The 15,627-nt window shown below is 36.6% G+C and overlaps 1 non-coding gene across 1 annotated transcript; it reads right to left on the bottom strand.

Moving 5' to 3' along the window:
* Positions 1-9,579: 9,579 nt before the first annotated feature.
* On the bottom strand, positions 9,580-9,683 carry LOC114624015. Its single transcript, XR_003711872.1, has one exon. It is a non-coding gene; the product is annotated as a U6 spliceosomal RNA (small nuclear RNA).
* Between the last annotated feature and the right edge of the window lie 5,944 nt (positions 9,684-15,627).

Below are 15,627 nucleotides of genomic sequence, written 5' to 3'. Positions count from 1 at the left end.
CTTCAGCACAAGGAGTCATGAAAAAGGAAGAAAGATGGCGTGAGGATGGGGGGTGGGGACTAAGACAAGTTACGAAAGCTCCCTGGTTCCCTCAGAGTTCTGGACAAAGGAGTTCCTAGGATAAAAAGACAGCATAAACTGTAGAGAGGCTGCAGAGTATAGAAGAAGTTGCAGGTTCCTGATCCTGATTCATGAAGCATTGGATGATCTGGAAGTGAATGGCCAGTATGCAGAGGAATTCAATAACATGCCTCTCTGCAATAAATTGTTACTCAATGTCATACACAATCAGTAAAAATAGTGACTGCATTTTTTTACATACACAGATAGTAAAGAGGTAAATTTTAGGACCCATGCACAAGTATAAAACAATCAAATAAATAAACAACAGAAGAGACTCATGGCAGTGTAGCTTAGTGCAGCTAAAATATTTGAAACAATTATTCCATGATAGTTGAAAAAGAATCTAAGAGTGCAAACAGAAGCGTGGCTCATCTTGATGCAATTCTGGTAATATAGACTTAAAGGGCAGAGTGGTGGCCGCTGAACTTCAAGTGCTTTTGACTAATCTGTCATGCCTATTTTTACTGTAAAAATATTGAGTGGGATAATGCTCCCTGATGCTCATCAGCTCCCAATCCACTTATCTCCCTTATTCAAATCCCATGGTTATAACCTACCTTCTTGACTATCTCTTGACTCATCAAGTTTAACTCAGGGAATAGTGCCATGGTCATAAGTATGCCAAATCTTATCAGAGAAATCACTTGTAGTAAGCTTAGCATGGTCTCTGATTACATATTTTTTTCCATGTAGCCTGAAATCATGGTTTTTATGTATTGATTATTCTAGCACAAGTGTTCTCATCACTGGAAGGTTTTCTTTTTTCTACAAATTTCTATCTCTTTTGCTACCACACAGGTCTAAGCCACCTACCAAGTCTTACCTGGGAAGAACTGCCTACTAGCTGATGTCCCTGCAGTTGAAAAGTGTGTGTCTAAGACTTAAGTAGTTTCAGAGTCTGCACAATGTGTGAATATGGCTAACACTCAGAATTTCTAAACACAGCCATAGTTCTCAAGGATGCAGGGACAGGCCCTGCCACTCTCCATCCTCCCTCACATTCCTCCCCACACCATTCATCCTCCCATCTCATGATCTCAGAAGTACTACCCACATATGTGATTCCCTGAGGAGGGTACCTGCCTACAGTCAGATACCTTATGAGGCATCATTGTTTCTTGTAGACTGTCTTAATAAAGTTCACTTTTCATGTTACTCTGTTTTTATAAAAAAAAAAAAAACATATTACTGGTCCGCCATAGGTTCCAAATCCTTTTGAGGTTTTTTGTTTCACTTTTGCTTTTTGCTATAACTCAAGTTTAACATGGTTCACAATTTATAATACTGTATGAGTAACACTTAGAGCAACTAGAAATTTGCACACACTATAATCCAGTGCATGGTCAATGGATAAAGGATGTTAGTTTTCTGATTCCAACTATGGTTATGTGATCATCTATGCATATAAGCTAGATTTATCTCAACATGAATATGATTAGGATAGCTGCTGGATACAGAAGCTTCTTCAATGAGGGTTGCAGTGATAGTTATACATGGGTATAAAGATAAGTATTTGGAATACAGTTAGAAAAAGCATATCAGTTTGGTAAAGTGTCAGTAGTAGGTTCTCCAATAGTTTCCATGACATCATGACTCATGTGAAGTACCAGATATGGACTCCTTTTTATCAAGTAGGCCTTAAGTGCAATTAGAGAATTGCTGTTTACCACCCAAGATATAAATGCCACTGTTGCACTTTTGGGACTATTTTACTATGGTATCATTGTTGTAATTCATAGTCATCAAGAAGTGCCTAACTCCAAGTATATGTATACCACAAGTCTAATAGCTAAGACTGAGGGTACATTGTGGAATAAAAGCAGAAAATTTGTAAGAACCAAAGGAACAGAAAGTCTGCTGTGAGACCATGTCTCCTATGTAGCACAGAGATGTTGCACTCATGAGATGTCAAACAATATAGGAGCCTAAACAAGTCTTAAATAATGATACCACCTGTTGACATTCCAATGCAGATAGAGGAAATCTCCCAAGGTTCAACCCTTAGGTAAAGAACTGTAGGTAATTAATAACTCCTGAGGGAGAGAGAATAAACATTCCCTAAGGATGAGGCCTCTTCGTGGTTATTCAATACCAAGGGGTAATTCCTAAAATCATATGCATATGATCAACACTAAAGGACTCAATGAGTCTATATATTTGCATGTATATATATGCATTCCAGTAATAGTTAAAGAAAACAATAGAAATGATAAGTAAGACTAGGAAGTAGGGTTGGATGTAGAGGAAGAGGAACAGTAAGAAGAAAAACCAGTATATGATAATAAAGGATTGAAGTTGTTCACAGTATGTTATAAGACAAAATGTCATAAGGACACCCATTAGTTTGTGTTGTTACCAAATACAAATAACAATGAGACTGGTGCAATAAGAAAGAAGCTATGATGTTGTGTCCCAAATAAACATTTTCCCAGGAGGTCACATTGGTTTTATTATTCTTCTCTTGTACATTATATCCTGGCTACAGTGTCCTCTCTTTACTCTTTCCAGTCCCCCTGAGCCTCCCGTCCACATATTCACTCCTCCTCTGTCATTTATAAATGATACAAAATAATAATAAATTAATAAAAACATTTTAAATATAAAAAGAGAAATTTAAAATTAGAATGGATATGAATCACAGAATAAGAACTTACCAACTGTAGTAAGAGAGAGAGAGAGAGAGAGAGAGAGAGAGAGAGAGAGAGAATTTATCTTTGTACAACTCTAAATTCACAACTGAAGTTCTACAGCGATTTTGTAATTGTCAGACAAAGCTGCATTAGATTTACTGAAGCTTCAAGCTTCAGTCTTGCCCATATCCCCAGAAATTAGCTGTTCAAGCGCGTTCACTGTGATTTAAGTTCTTGACTTTCATCTTTTCATCTGCACACTTATTTCTTCCCTATTTCATATTTTTTTTGACAAAAAGAGAACTTGGAAGAGTGAAAAGAGAGGGAACCACAGCCTAGACATAATGTAAGAGAGAAGAATAAGAAAATAAATGTGATCATCTGGAAAAATATAAAATCAATCAATCAATCAATCAATCATGTGACAGAATGTCTAGAAAAGTCAATGTATCAAGGCATAAGCTTAGAACTTAAGTATTGATGGGATTCTGATTGTGTAAATTAATATTTTTTGACCACACACAAAAGTGTCAACATTTTTAATATATTTTTCTTTGTATAATGAGCATGAATGATGCTAGCAACTACTCAGAGTCTGATGGAGCAATGGAGCTACAGATATACAAAACATCTAGCGCAGAATTATGGACCAGTTAGTCTCCTATCCTATTATGCTATGATGCAATGAGTAAGGGACAGACATATGGCCAGGATACAAACCCCGAAGCATCATCCACTTGAGCCAAAGCCTATGCCAGAGGACCTGAGTTTGCAGTTTCCAGCCCCTATGTCAGGTGGTTCACAGGCACCTGTAACTCTGACTTCAGAGGATACAATGCCCTCTTCTGGTCACAACTTTATGTGTCAGATAGTAAAGAAGAGATTTATGGAAATACATTTTGCCCATTTTGTTTACTATTTTAAACTTTTATTATGTTTGTTTGTTTGTTTATTAATGTGCCTGCACACTATGGTACACATGTATAATCAGGGGATAACTTATAAGAGTTGGTTCTTTTCTCCACTTGTGCCTCCTAAGGATCAAACTCAGATCATCAGGCTAGTTAACAGGTGTCGTTACCCACTGAACCATCTCACCAGTCCAGACTTTTCTCAGCTTACATGGAAAGTACAAGTGTTTTTTTTCATGTAAAACATGAATTGGTGAAATATGTCATCTTGTGGCAGCAGATTTCCTTTTGAGATGGAATTTTTAATCAATGTGCCTAAAAATATAAGGTAGTAAGTGGCTTAGACAAGATTTGGATCTAAGAATTTTCTTTCTCAAAGAAATTTGCCTCTCCTCTTTTCTCTTCTTTTCTGCCCCAGCCTCTACCTTTCCCTTTCCTTCTCCTCAGTCCCCTTCATTTTTTGATTTTGTTTTTAGTTGCATATAAAATAAATAGGATTCCCCTTGACGTTTTCATATATATATATCAATGCACTTGACTCATATTCATACTCCCAGCCACACCCACTTCTGGACCTAGATCATTTCGGTTGTTATTTAGGGATATATTTTGGTCAATTTCACTTATGATACTGGGCACAGGAAAAATCGTTTATGAACACTGTTTTCAGCGAATTACTTTCTAGAAATCAAGGATTGATAGAAGCTCAGCATTAGAGTTCTCAGCTTGATGAAATATGTCATCTTGTAGCAGCAAATTTCCTTTTGAGATGGAAATACTCACTATCAATTTTGGGCAGTACCACACTTTGAAAAAAAATTAGAAGTGTTCTTTCTTACTTTACTTATTGTAGTTTCTGGAAAATGTGATTTAGGCAATTCACGATGTAAAAAGCTTAGGTCTAAAGTAACAGACAACTAAGCTGGTATGTGTCCTGAATATTCAGTTCTAAGATATCTGGAGATACTGTTCTCTCTTAATTTGTTTGTGTTTGTGTGTATGTGCATGCACTGTGTGCATGAGTATACATTTTTAAAATTGAGATAGGATCAAATTGAACCTGGACCTTACTAGTTCAGCCAGGCTGAATGCTCAGTCAGACCCCAGAATCTACATGTTTCCAGCAGTAACTGCTTAATTCCTGGCACGTATACCCAGGTCCAGCTTTGTATATGTGTTTGGGGGGACTTAAATGTGGCTCCTCATGCTTACACAGCAAACATTTTTACTCACTAAGTTATTTTTCCACTTCTAAAATACATACCGTTTTTATTCATTGGCTTAGCACTCTTATTTCCTATTTCTGTAATAAACACCACGACCATACGCAATGTAAAGACTTAATTTCAGCTTACAACTTCAGATAGCCACCTCCCACCCCAGACAACTAGAGTTTTATTCCACTCTATTGGGATGAAAAGCTTGGAACATATAATGAGCCTGAAAGTCTTGAGGTACTGACCATCCTAGAAAATGAACATAGCCTAAGGAAGGAAAACAGGACCACTGAAATAATCCATGAAGGGACTGTCAGTTCAGGCCAGCTCTGAAATCCTTATCAACATCTAGGAGTAGGGAGTGTCTGCAGGACGAGCTTAACAGAACAGCACAACTGCTCAGAATTCATACTCAGAATTCATCCCAGCATCCCTAATAGGTTGACCTTTGTCCTTAAAAGACTTTGTGATGCTTACAGAATTTATGACATTTTGCAAAGACACATAGAAGAGGACAGAGCAAACAGGACTAAAGGAAGCTGTAGCTCACAGGTATTAGTCTTGTCAGGGAAATCTCACTCTGTTCTTAAAGGTCAGAAGTTTTCGGCTACATGTGGATGGTCAGACAGCTGCCAGAATAAGTCTGAAGATAGTTTTCCAGGAAGAAAGTAAAATGACCATTGGAGATTTGGACCTGCTTGGTACTGGGCAGGATCCACAGTGTACAGTCTAGTGACTTTCAGGCAAAGGAACATCCATGGAGGATCCACTAAGGATTTTAAACACAAGTTTCTTCTTGGAGTTTTAATTCTGAGGCATGTTTGAAAGATTAATATTCCTGAGCCTCATGTTCTTATTCTGAATGTTGAAAATTATAATCAAAACTAAGGCCTTCAAAGAATTATGGGATAGTGGAATTGAATGCATTATTTAAATCTGAGAATTTTAGGAGAATTGTAGGTGCTAATAGTAAGTAGTGTTGAAAATATCTACTGAATACATAGTGTATAAGCTACAAAAAGAACATAATACAGTTTTATAAAATGCAACATCAACTAAAAAGTCATGATTTATTTTAAAAAAATCTCTTGTTGTTACTTCTTAAGCAATAAACTTTGCCAAGCACATTTACTCTGTCTTCTTCCTTATTAACTGTTTTCATAAAATTCTCAAGCCTTCATGATGAATGTTAATCTCTTCACATGAGAAAGAGCACATGATCACATTCCTGTCTAATATGTCTCCTATATACTCATGTACTGTGCAAGTCACAAAGCCCATTCTCTCCAAATGCATCCTTTCTTTTCCTGCTTTCTTTTCTGTTTCAAATGTCCTACCACACCCACTATGCTTACCTCTGTGCCTTCTTCCTGTGACCTTAACTCAGTCCTCTGTGCTGGCTGGGAGTGCCACTCTCATAACACATGTCTCACTACATTGCTTTTGTATTTTCATCTTTACCATGAAATGCTCACCTCTTTAATGACAGGTTCTGAGTCTAATTCATCTGAACAAGAACCACATCCTCTATAAACTTGCATATGAATTGGATGAAGTCATTCTGAGCCACATCTCAATGTATTCTATAGAAGATCCAATGTTTTTCAAAATAAAATTCTTCTAATTAAAATTTCTGAGTTTGATCATGGCCTTACCATTTTCAAGAAACATTTTCCTTTGGCAAATAGTTAACCTTTCTGCATAATGGACATTAACTAAAAACTATAAAAATTAAAATAATAATAGCTAGCCCAAAGAGTGTTGGGAGCAGAGAAAATACTCCAAAACCCATAACATTAGATGATATGATTGCCATATGTTATTTTCATTGTCATTTGAGGAAGAAATCCTATTCTATGAATATTCCATCTTCACAGTGAATGCCAAATGCTACTTTAAGTAATCTTCGTGAATTTGAGAATGTATTCAATATTCAATTTGGGAAAAACACCAATTACTGCTAATAGCTAGCATGCACGCAGTACTTATTTCATGGTAAGCAATGCTCTAAGGACCTCAGGGTAGTAAATTAATTCTCATTTATCCATTCACGTACTTATCATTATAGTTTTCTCTTCTATGGAAAATACCAAGACCCATAGAGTTTGCCTCATGATTTACATTCTGCTACTTAAGTGGCAGAACTGGGATTCAAACACAAGTATTCAAGATTCAGTACTATTTTTCTTCTCTTTTCTATCTAACTGTTGTAGTGTTATGTTATAATATCAGAAAAGTTTCTCACGTAAACACTTGTTAGAAAGGGATATATATATATATATATATATATATATATATATATATATGTGTGTGTGTGTGTGTGTGTGTGTGTGTGTTAATATGTTATTATATATAATTAATATATACCATATAATATATAATATATTAAGACACATATTTGTTAATCTAGAGTTATTTAGACATAGAAATTTCAATACTTACATCATTCCAGATACTCCTCTACACTCAACTAATATATTGAGTTGCTTCTGCTTTCAATTTTCCCACAGATAGACCATGAAGTACAACTTATCAAACATAAATGATGCTGGAACATCACACTTCTGTGGTATTTCCCTGTTTGTTTTGTAATTGGGGTTTATTTTGTTGTTTGTTTTTCTTTTTGAAGCAGGGTATCAGCATATAGTCCAGGTTGTACTGAGACCTTGAACTTGGAATCCTCTGGTCTCAGCCTCCTGAATGTTCAAATTATAGGCTTGCATATATATATATATATGCGATAGATCAGATTCCTCTCGTGGTTTAGAATCCACTTCACTACCAAACAAAGCTCTTAAATAATCTCAAGTCTGATGTTCTGGAAAACGCTGATCGGGGAAATCTGGTGCAATGTTTACATCAGCTAAGAACAGCAAATGAGGTTATTGTGGCAGAAACAAAAACATGCAGAATAAATTGGTAAGTAATAAAAGAAGGACAAAGTGGAACTGTATGTGGCCAAATGAGCCATCATGAACCCTAGTTGATTGTGAGGTGAACAGAGGCAGGTAGGATGTATGTTACCGTTGAACCTGCTGAGTTATATATCATGTCTTTTTAGAGATAAGAAATGTTTCTAAGCATCCAATTTTCCCTTAATAACCTATTATAGATTTGTCTGCAATGAACTCATACAGATTATAGCTTTAAATTTTAACAGATATAGTAAGAAACCGGATGCCGGAGGAAAGGAGAACTTAGAAATGATTTGTCTATCCCTTTCATTTGACGATAAGTAAATTCTGACCAGAAAAGTCAAGTAACTTAGTCCACAATTGTCAAATTAAAGTAATGTACTTTACAGATAATATTTTTTGAAAAAACTTAGATTTCTTTTTCTTCATCCTACAGTTAGGATACTTAATTTTCAAAGATGATCTCTACCCATCCTACTTTAAAGACAGTATAATTGAATAATATGTCAAAACTACCATGTAGAAGTAATTCCCAGTCTTGCATATAAAAAATTGTAATTTATGAAAAATAATTATTCACCACCATGAACAGAAACTATTTCAAAAAGGACTCATGAACTAATTAATTAATAATTACTGATTGAATGAACATGTAATTTCAGCTGCTCAAACTCAGAATGACATTATATGAGCCACCTTCTATTTCTACCACATGCTGCAGAACGCAAGCTTTAACCAGTAGCATAGCAAAGTGAGTCTGGGCTTGTCCTGGAAGATTTGCAAGCTCTCTATGTAGTCAAAAATGGAAAATACTCCTGTAATCCCAGCACTTGGAAGATGGAAGCTGTAGGATGGGCTGTCTAATAAAATTGAGGCTCTCAGGAGCTACGTGAAGGGCCATGAACATTCATATCAGATCTATGAAAAACACAGCATAGCTTACACAAATATAAAACAAGTAAAAGAAAAAAAACTGTAACTATCCGTACGAAAACATTCAGTGGCTGGGATTATAGGGTCAGATGCTAAAGTGTTTAGATCTCAAGCCTGAGGATGAGTTGAAGCTCTGACAACTCACATTTTAAAGCCAAGTATGGTGATATGTAAAATGCAATTCCAGTACTGTAAAAATAGAGAGGGATAGATTGCCTACGATGAGTCAACCTATCCTAATTGGGGAATCCCATACCTATGAGAGACTGTCTCAACAACCAAGATTAATAGTACATGATGAATGAAGTCAGGGTTCTCTTCTGGCCTCTACAAACATAAGCATACATGAGTATGTGACATCTCCATAAGTACATGTACTTGTACACATGAGCATACACACACATATACATATGCACACATACACACACGTAGAGAGAGAGAACATTCAAGTAAATCACTTAAACTCTATAAATAACAAATGTCTTAAAAGTTTTAGTTTCAAAGACAACACCTGGATGGCTTTTCTAAACTAAAAGTAATTACAAGCCCTTGACAAACGTAATGCCATTGGTGCTTCTTCAAGTCCAGGATAAGAGAAAAGGTTATCAAAGAGTAGAGATAACAGGAGAAACCTGTATAGGGAGGAGTAAGATAGTGGAATTGCACTGCTATCTAATCCTTTAAAAGCAATCATGGTGGTGTGATTATACTAGCTTTTTTTTTTTTATTGTTAGTTCTTTGTGAATTCTTTATTTTATTTAGTTACATTCCAGTCGTTGCTCCACCTCAGTTCCCCCTCCCACAGTTCCTCATCTCATTCCTTCGACCCCTTGCCTCTGAGGGGGTGCTCAAAAATATGGAATTCATCATGAATGTGTGTCTCATCCTTGCACAGGGGCCATGCTAATCTCTATATTGTTCCAATATTAGTATATATGCTACTGAAGTGAGCATGTTCTTTGAGAATTTTATACAATATATTTACATCATATTAACTTCTCTCCCCCATCGCCTCTCAGATGCATTCTCACCTATCTAACTTCCCGGTCTCTTCTTTTACATCTATATGAAATCCAGAGTCCAATTTGTATTACCCAATTACTCATGCCAGGAGAAACTGCTACAGACTTTCCTACCTAACAGAAGTCCCACCATTAAAACAAAACCAACCTCCTTTGCCCACAGGGATCAAATGCCAGCTCCTCAGCTAGTGGTGAGAGGGCACCTCAGCTTGGTGCCCAACCCATCACACTCCAGCCATGTGCCGATTTTGTCATGCTTGAGCTTGCATGATTTTGGGGCTTATTATAAAGAAGTAAGGACTAAAGTGGTTAGTGGTAAAATTAGTCCACAGGTTAAAATATGCAATTGCATAAACCTACTCCCCTTCATCACAGTCACAAAACTGGGACTACTCATGCTCCATCCAAAAAGCTGTGGCTCTCCTTTGCCAGTTTACCAAAAGGGCTTGCATAACCTGGGTAGATTGTTTGCTATATATCTTTGTTTATTATGACAATTTTGAGGAAGATGTAGCTATGTGAGAAGAGTGACTAGGAACAGATCTGCAGGGCAAGCTGCAGCATTCTTCAGCCATTTCTGGTGATGAGATCATCTCACGAGCTTTTGGAGGCCCTTCTACATCTCTTCTCCATTTTCTAGAAGACATAGAGTAGCTGGAGAGCGAGACTCCTGTATCCTATCTGGTCTTCCTAGAAACTAGCCCCAATTATGAGACAGTATAGACATGATCACTCCCTAAGGTTCATTAGCACAAATCCAGTATTAAGAACTTAAAAAAGAGAAGGCAGTCCTATAACTCAGGGTATTCCATGGATTTTAAAAGACTGTACCATAAAAAGTCAGTGGCAAGAACAAAATGAAATTCTTAGGACAAAACAGAGTGCATCACCATTATCATTTTGTGAATTAATCTCACCATAACTGAAGGATTCCTTCTTCAGGAATGTGTCCTCCAACAGACAAATTCTGAAGGTGGTTACTATGTAGAAAAGGCAGTTGTGGACAAAGAAATTATTTTAGCTTTTTTTAAAGCACAAGTTAGGTGTTTTGTTTTGTTTTGTTTTGTTGTTTGTTTTGTTTTTATTACAACCTTTATGAAGAATTCTGGGAGCCTACAAGCTCATGTGTACTTGCCACAGCCACTCCAACTGTAAAGGCAACAGCAACTTTCATCTTTAGGAAAAAAAAAGGTAAATTTCTGGTACATCTTCAGAGTGACAGAAGGAATATTTTTTCATAAACCCTTATCAGTAAGCACAGGAGATTCTAAGGAAGGAACAGAACAATTCATATGCTTTGAATGAGGGGCTCTCCCAGGTTCCTTTATGTTTTCCCCAATTCCCATTAGAGACCTTTATCACTGGTCTAGCCAGGGTGGGCATCTATCCTCAAATCAATCGTCTATAGCTAGAAATGCAGAGGTAAATTCTTAGTAATCTGTCATCTATATACTAAGATCCGATCATGGACAAGAAGTATTGAAGCCAAGAAAATGCTATGTATAGTCATTGGCACAACTTTATTGATATTAAATGAAAAATGAGTGAAGAAAATGTTGTGAGAATGTATGTATATGATTCATAAGAACAGTAACAAATTAAAATCATATATGCTTTGCAAATACCATGTGTGAGCGAAGAGGAGAGGGTGAATTTTCACATGAGAGTGAGTATCAATGAATATAAAGTGATAGATTACAGAAGAATTGCTGATTATTCATAAACCCAGACTAAGATTGACTCAATCCATGTTGGTATTATTTCATACTCACAGGTGGCTTCCATTTCCCAGAAATTAATGGTGACAGAAAGTACTTTTACAGACCATGAGCTTCCAGAAATAGCTTTTATGATACTTGCACAATTGGACACCCCGCCTTGGCCCCGGTGAGCTTATTATAGCGCATTCAGACATCTGAAAATCTCTTGACAATTTTGCTTCATACCAAATGGAGCCAGTGCTTTCAAATGGATCTCATTAGGGTTCTTATAAAGCCACTACATGTTAGAAAGAGTTTCCATCCCAGACGGGTTCCCACATTCGAACTTATCAAGCCTCTATACAGTACTATTCCTGATTAGCAATTTGTTCTCCTAAGAGCTTTAAAGACACACCTTCTATCTCTGCAATTTCATCCCTTTCGCATTTTTCCTTTATCGGGACATTCAAATGTATTTTGCTCTTATCTTGGATCTGTCACTCAGCATATGTCAACTTCAAGAATGCTGGACTGTAGCTGTGACTGTCAGTAATGTTTCAGGAGAAAAAAAAAAGAAAGAAAGAAAACGAAGGATGTCAGGATGCATACCTCACATCTCAACAAGCTCCCTGCCTTGATAAATAGCATCCTCATATGTTCTGCTAAATTATTTCCATCAGACAACCAAATGCCAGTCTATGCTTTTGTCTGGAGGAAAGCAAAGAAACCTTACTTGACTATATGTTATCAAATACCATGTCCAATTTAACCATGTCATCATTTCCCTTTCATGCTCTAAAGCTTTTATTTAAGGCTCTTTTCTTTTTTGATCTCCTCCTCCCTAAAGCTCACATCTTCTGCACCACCTGTGTTCTGCCAAAACTTCCTAACTAACTCTGCTTTTTCTTTGGCTTTCCCACCATCCCCCACCCTCACTCTTTCACTCTGGAAAACCTTGATCACTGTCCTTGCTGTGTATTTTTGAAGCTTCTAATAATGTCTCTGGTTCCAAAAGTCACAGTTACTTTTCCAGTGGTAGAACTGTAATTAATTATCAACAACACCAGAGTCTGTCTTATAGAGTAGTCTACTGGTCCTTATCTGCTGAAAGCTCAGCTAGATAGGTAGATAGGCTAGTGCATGGGTGATACACAAATGTGGCTCAGCATAAGAGGACTATCTAAGAAACATGACAATAGGTGATGTTGTTACTTGTAAATGAGTCTTGATGCTACTGCCTTATAATCTATACACTTGAGTGACATACCATTATACTGAATACTTTAGCCAGCTGTAGCATAGTGGAAAGAATTTTTGAATCCAAACATATCAAAACACATGAAGAATACAGTAAAAATGCAGTGCAGAGAAGAGAAAGTGCTTTTCTTTTGTAGGGTAATTTTCTCTGTTGGAGCTCATAGGGCTGGAGGTCGCTCTGAGTAAGATGATGAGTGGTAATGGCAGGTGAAGGCCAAGGATGATACTCTCCTCCACTCCTGGGCATGGATAGATGCTACACACTGAGGAGAAATTAAACTTGCAATAATAATAAGAATCCTAAATTTGGCTTAGTGAAAATTTTTATTTTATAAAACTTTTACTTTTAAAAGTTTCTGACCTTTTTATAATAATAGGAGACATGAAAGCTAAAATTAGCTAGAGCAAAAAAGAAAGAAATCAGGAAACTTGCAATGCTGTTTATATTTTTTACTAGGAAAGGAATTTAACTTTTTCTCTCATACACTAATATCAGCTCTTCTAAAACTTCAAACAAGGTGACAGAAAATTGCATTTTTCTCAAACACCATTTTTAAAGGAAAGTTTGAGCCACATTGAATAACATCATACTTGATCCATTAATTGATAGTTTTGCTACAACTTACTATGGCAGTTTTGAAGTCGGAAAGATCTCTGTAGAAGTTCTGACTATCCTACTAACTACCTGTGTCACTAAGCCTGGGTTTTATATGAGGATTAAATGATTAAATGATCAAATGATTATTGTAGGCCAGGTATATTGCCTGGAATATATTAGCTCACTGGTCTTCTCAGACACATGATAAGACATTTTTCTATATTACAGATAAAGAAGTTAAAGCAATGTGGTAGAAGATTTACATACAGCCACAAAGCTACTAAGCTAGTTTCCTATGGAACTAATGGAAAGCACCCAGAAGTTGGTAGCTTACAGCAACAAAATATATTATCTCACAATCAAAGACCAAAAGTGCTAAGTTTCATTAGACCTAAGTTCAGATACTACAAGGGATAATGTATTTTCTTACCTGCTGAAGCTTCTTGAAGCTGTATACATGCCTTAGCTAAAGGTCCTTGAATCTCACTCCAATCTCTACCACATCTTAGTTCCTCTTTCCTGTCAAATTCTCATTGCCTTTCTATCATGTCTGTATTAGGGTCATACCGGAAGTACGGAATAACTTCCCAATTTAACATCCTTAATCACATTCTTAGTCTGTTTTCAGTTGCTATTGCAGTTTTCCTGAGGTTAGGCACATTATAAAGAAAAGATCGTGGTTACGATCATAGTTGTGAATACCCAAGAACACAGAATCACCATCTACTCACCTGTTTAGGAGCTTTGACCTACATCACAGTAGGGTATAATGCATCATGATATGGACAGGCCCTAGAAGGACTTGAGGTCAGGTTTGCCATCATAAGCGCATTCTTTCTTGAAACTAACCAGTCCTTTGAAGACCATGCTAATCTCTTACAAAGATAAACCCTCAGGTCCTAGCATTTTCCTGAGCACTGCCAACTTACCAAGCAACCACCTTAATACTGCCATGCCAGTGGCCATGCTTGAAGTATGTGAAACTTTGGGTAGTACACTTAAACCATATAAACTATGCATTACCTGTAAAGTACCATTTGCATGCAATAGGACCATGTACAGGTTATGAATACATTGGAAGCCACAATCAACTACAATAGCTACTATATGCTTGACTTAAGTTTTCATTCTAGGCATCCTGGGGCTGGGATCAACAGCCTGCCTTGTTCCTTCTTATACAACAAGAACAAGCACATGTTACAAGAATTTAATGATTCAATCATGAGCCAATAGACTTACCCATTCCTAGTCACTCTCAAAGACCACACTTCTAAGTTTTGAAATAAATTTTTACCCTCTTGTGATTTTTCAAATATGTAGTAAATCTTAATAGATGAATCCTAAGAGATATACTTAAACCATAGCAAATAAACCATAGGCACCAACCAGAAGACTTCAGTCTTTCTTCCTGCTGTATCTTAGTTACTTATGTGCTTGAGTTGCACCCTCCCATCACTAGACAGTAATCACACTAGCTGGCTGCCAACAGTCTTCTTGCTTGAGTTGGTCCAAAGACACTTTCAGATATTACTCAAAAACTTAACTGAGCCAACATTCCAAAGCAGAGACAGTAGAATCACAACAAGAGGCCAGTCTAGCCTATAGACCCTTACTCAAAAGAACAAAGTTGAGCAAACATCAATCAAATGCTTAATGCAAACCTCTGTGTGGTCCATATGTCTTAAAAGGGATTGATTCATGTCTTCAAACTCTGACTAGGAAGTGAGGTTGTTGGGGAAACCTTGACTTTAGACAGACTTTATGCATACAAGAAAACCAAACCACCCAAGAGGATCAGTCATAGTATAGACTAGCACAAGGACCTGTCCTGGGGGAATTTATGGATGTTGTCCCTCCAGATTGAGTCTGTAACCAGAAACAAAAGGATGATCCAAGGTAATCTGCTTATAGATAGGAGATTGCTTAGGACCACAGGTCAGGAAATCAAAGGAGACTCAGGTGACAACAGAGACAGCTGTGAATGAAATGAATGGCCATGCATGGATGAATCAGATGCAACAGCTGTATAATATACAGCAACCACCCTTGTGTCATTGCAGAAATGCAGTCATAAAGTAAATTTTGATTGTATAATAAAAATACAGAGTATCTTCTGTCATTGATAAAAATTCTAATATAAACTTAATAAAATTGCTAGCATATCTGAAACCAGTATATAATAAATTACATTTTTGAATAAATATATTAAGAAAATGATAGCATATGACATCTACTTAGTGTATATTCTTGGTGTTTAGAAATATATAAAAATAAAGTCATACATAATAGAAAATAGAGTTAAAACAGATGGACAGAAACTC

The sequence above is a fragment of the Grammomys surdaster genome, unplaced genomic scaffold (genome assembly GCF_004785775.1).
Source record: "Grammomys surdaster isolate TR1022 unplaced genomic scaffold, NIH_TR_1.0 203, whole genome shotgun sequence".
NCBI lineage: Eukaryota > Metazoa > Chordata > Mammalia > Rodentia > Muridae > Grammomys > Grammomys surdaster.
Note: the sequence above shows the minus strand (reverse complement) of the source record. Positions and strands in the feature narration are given on the sequence as shown.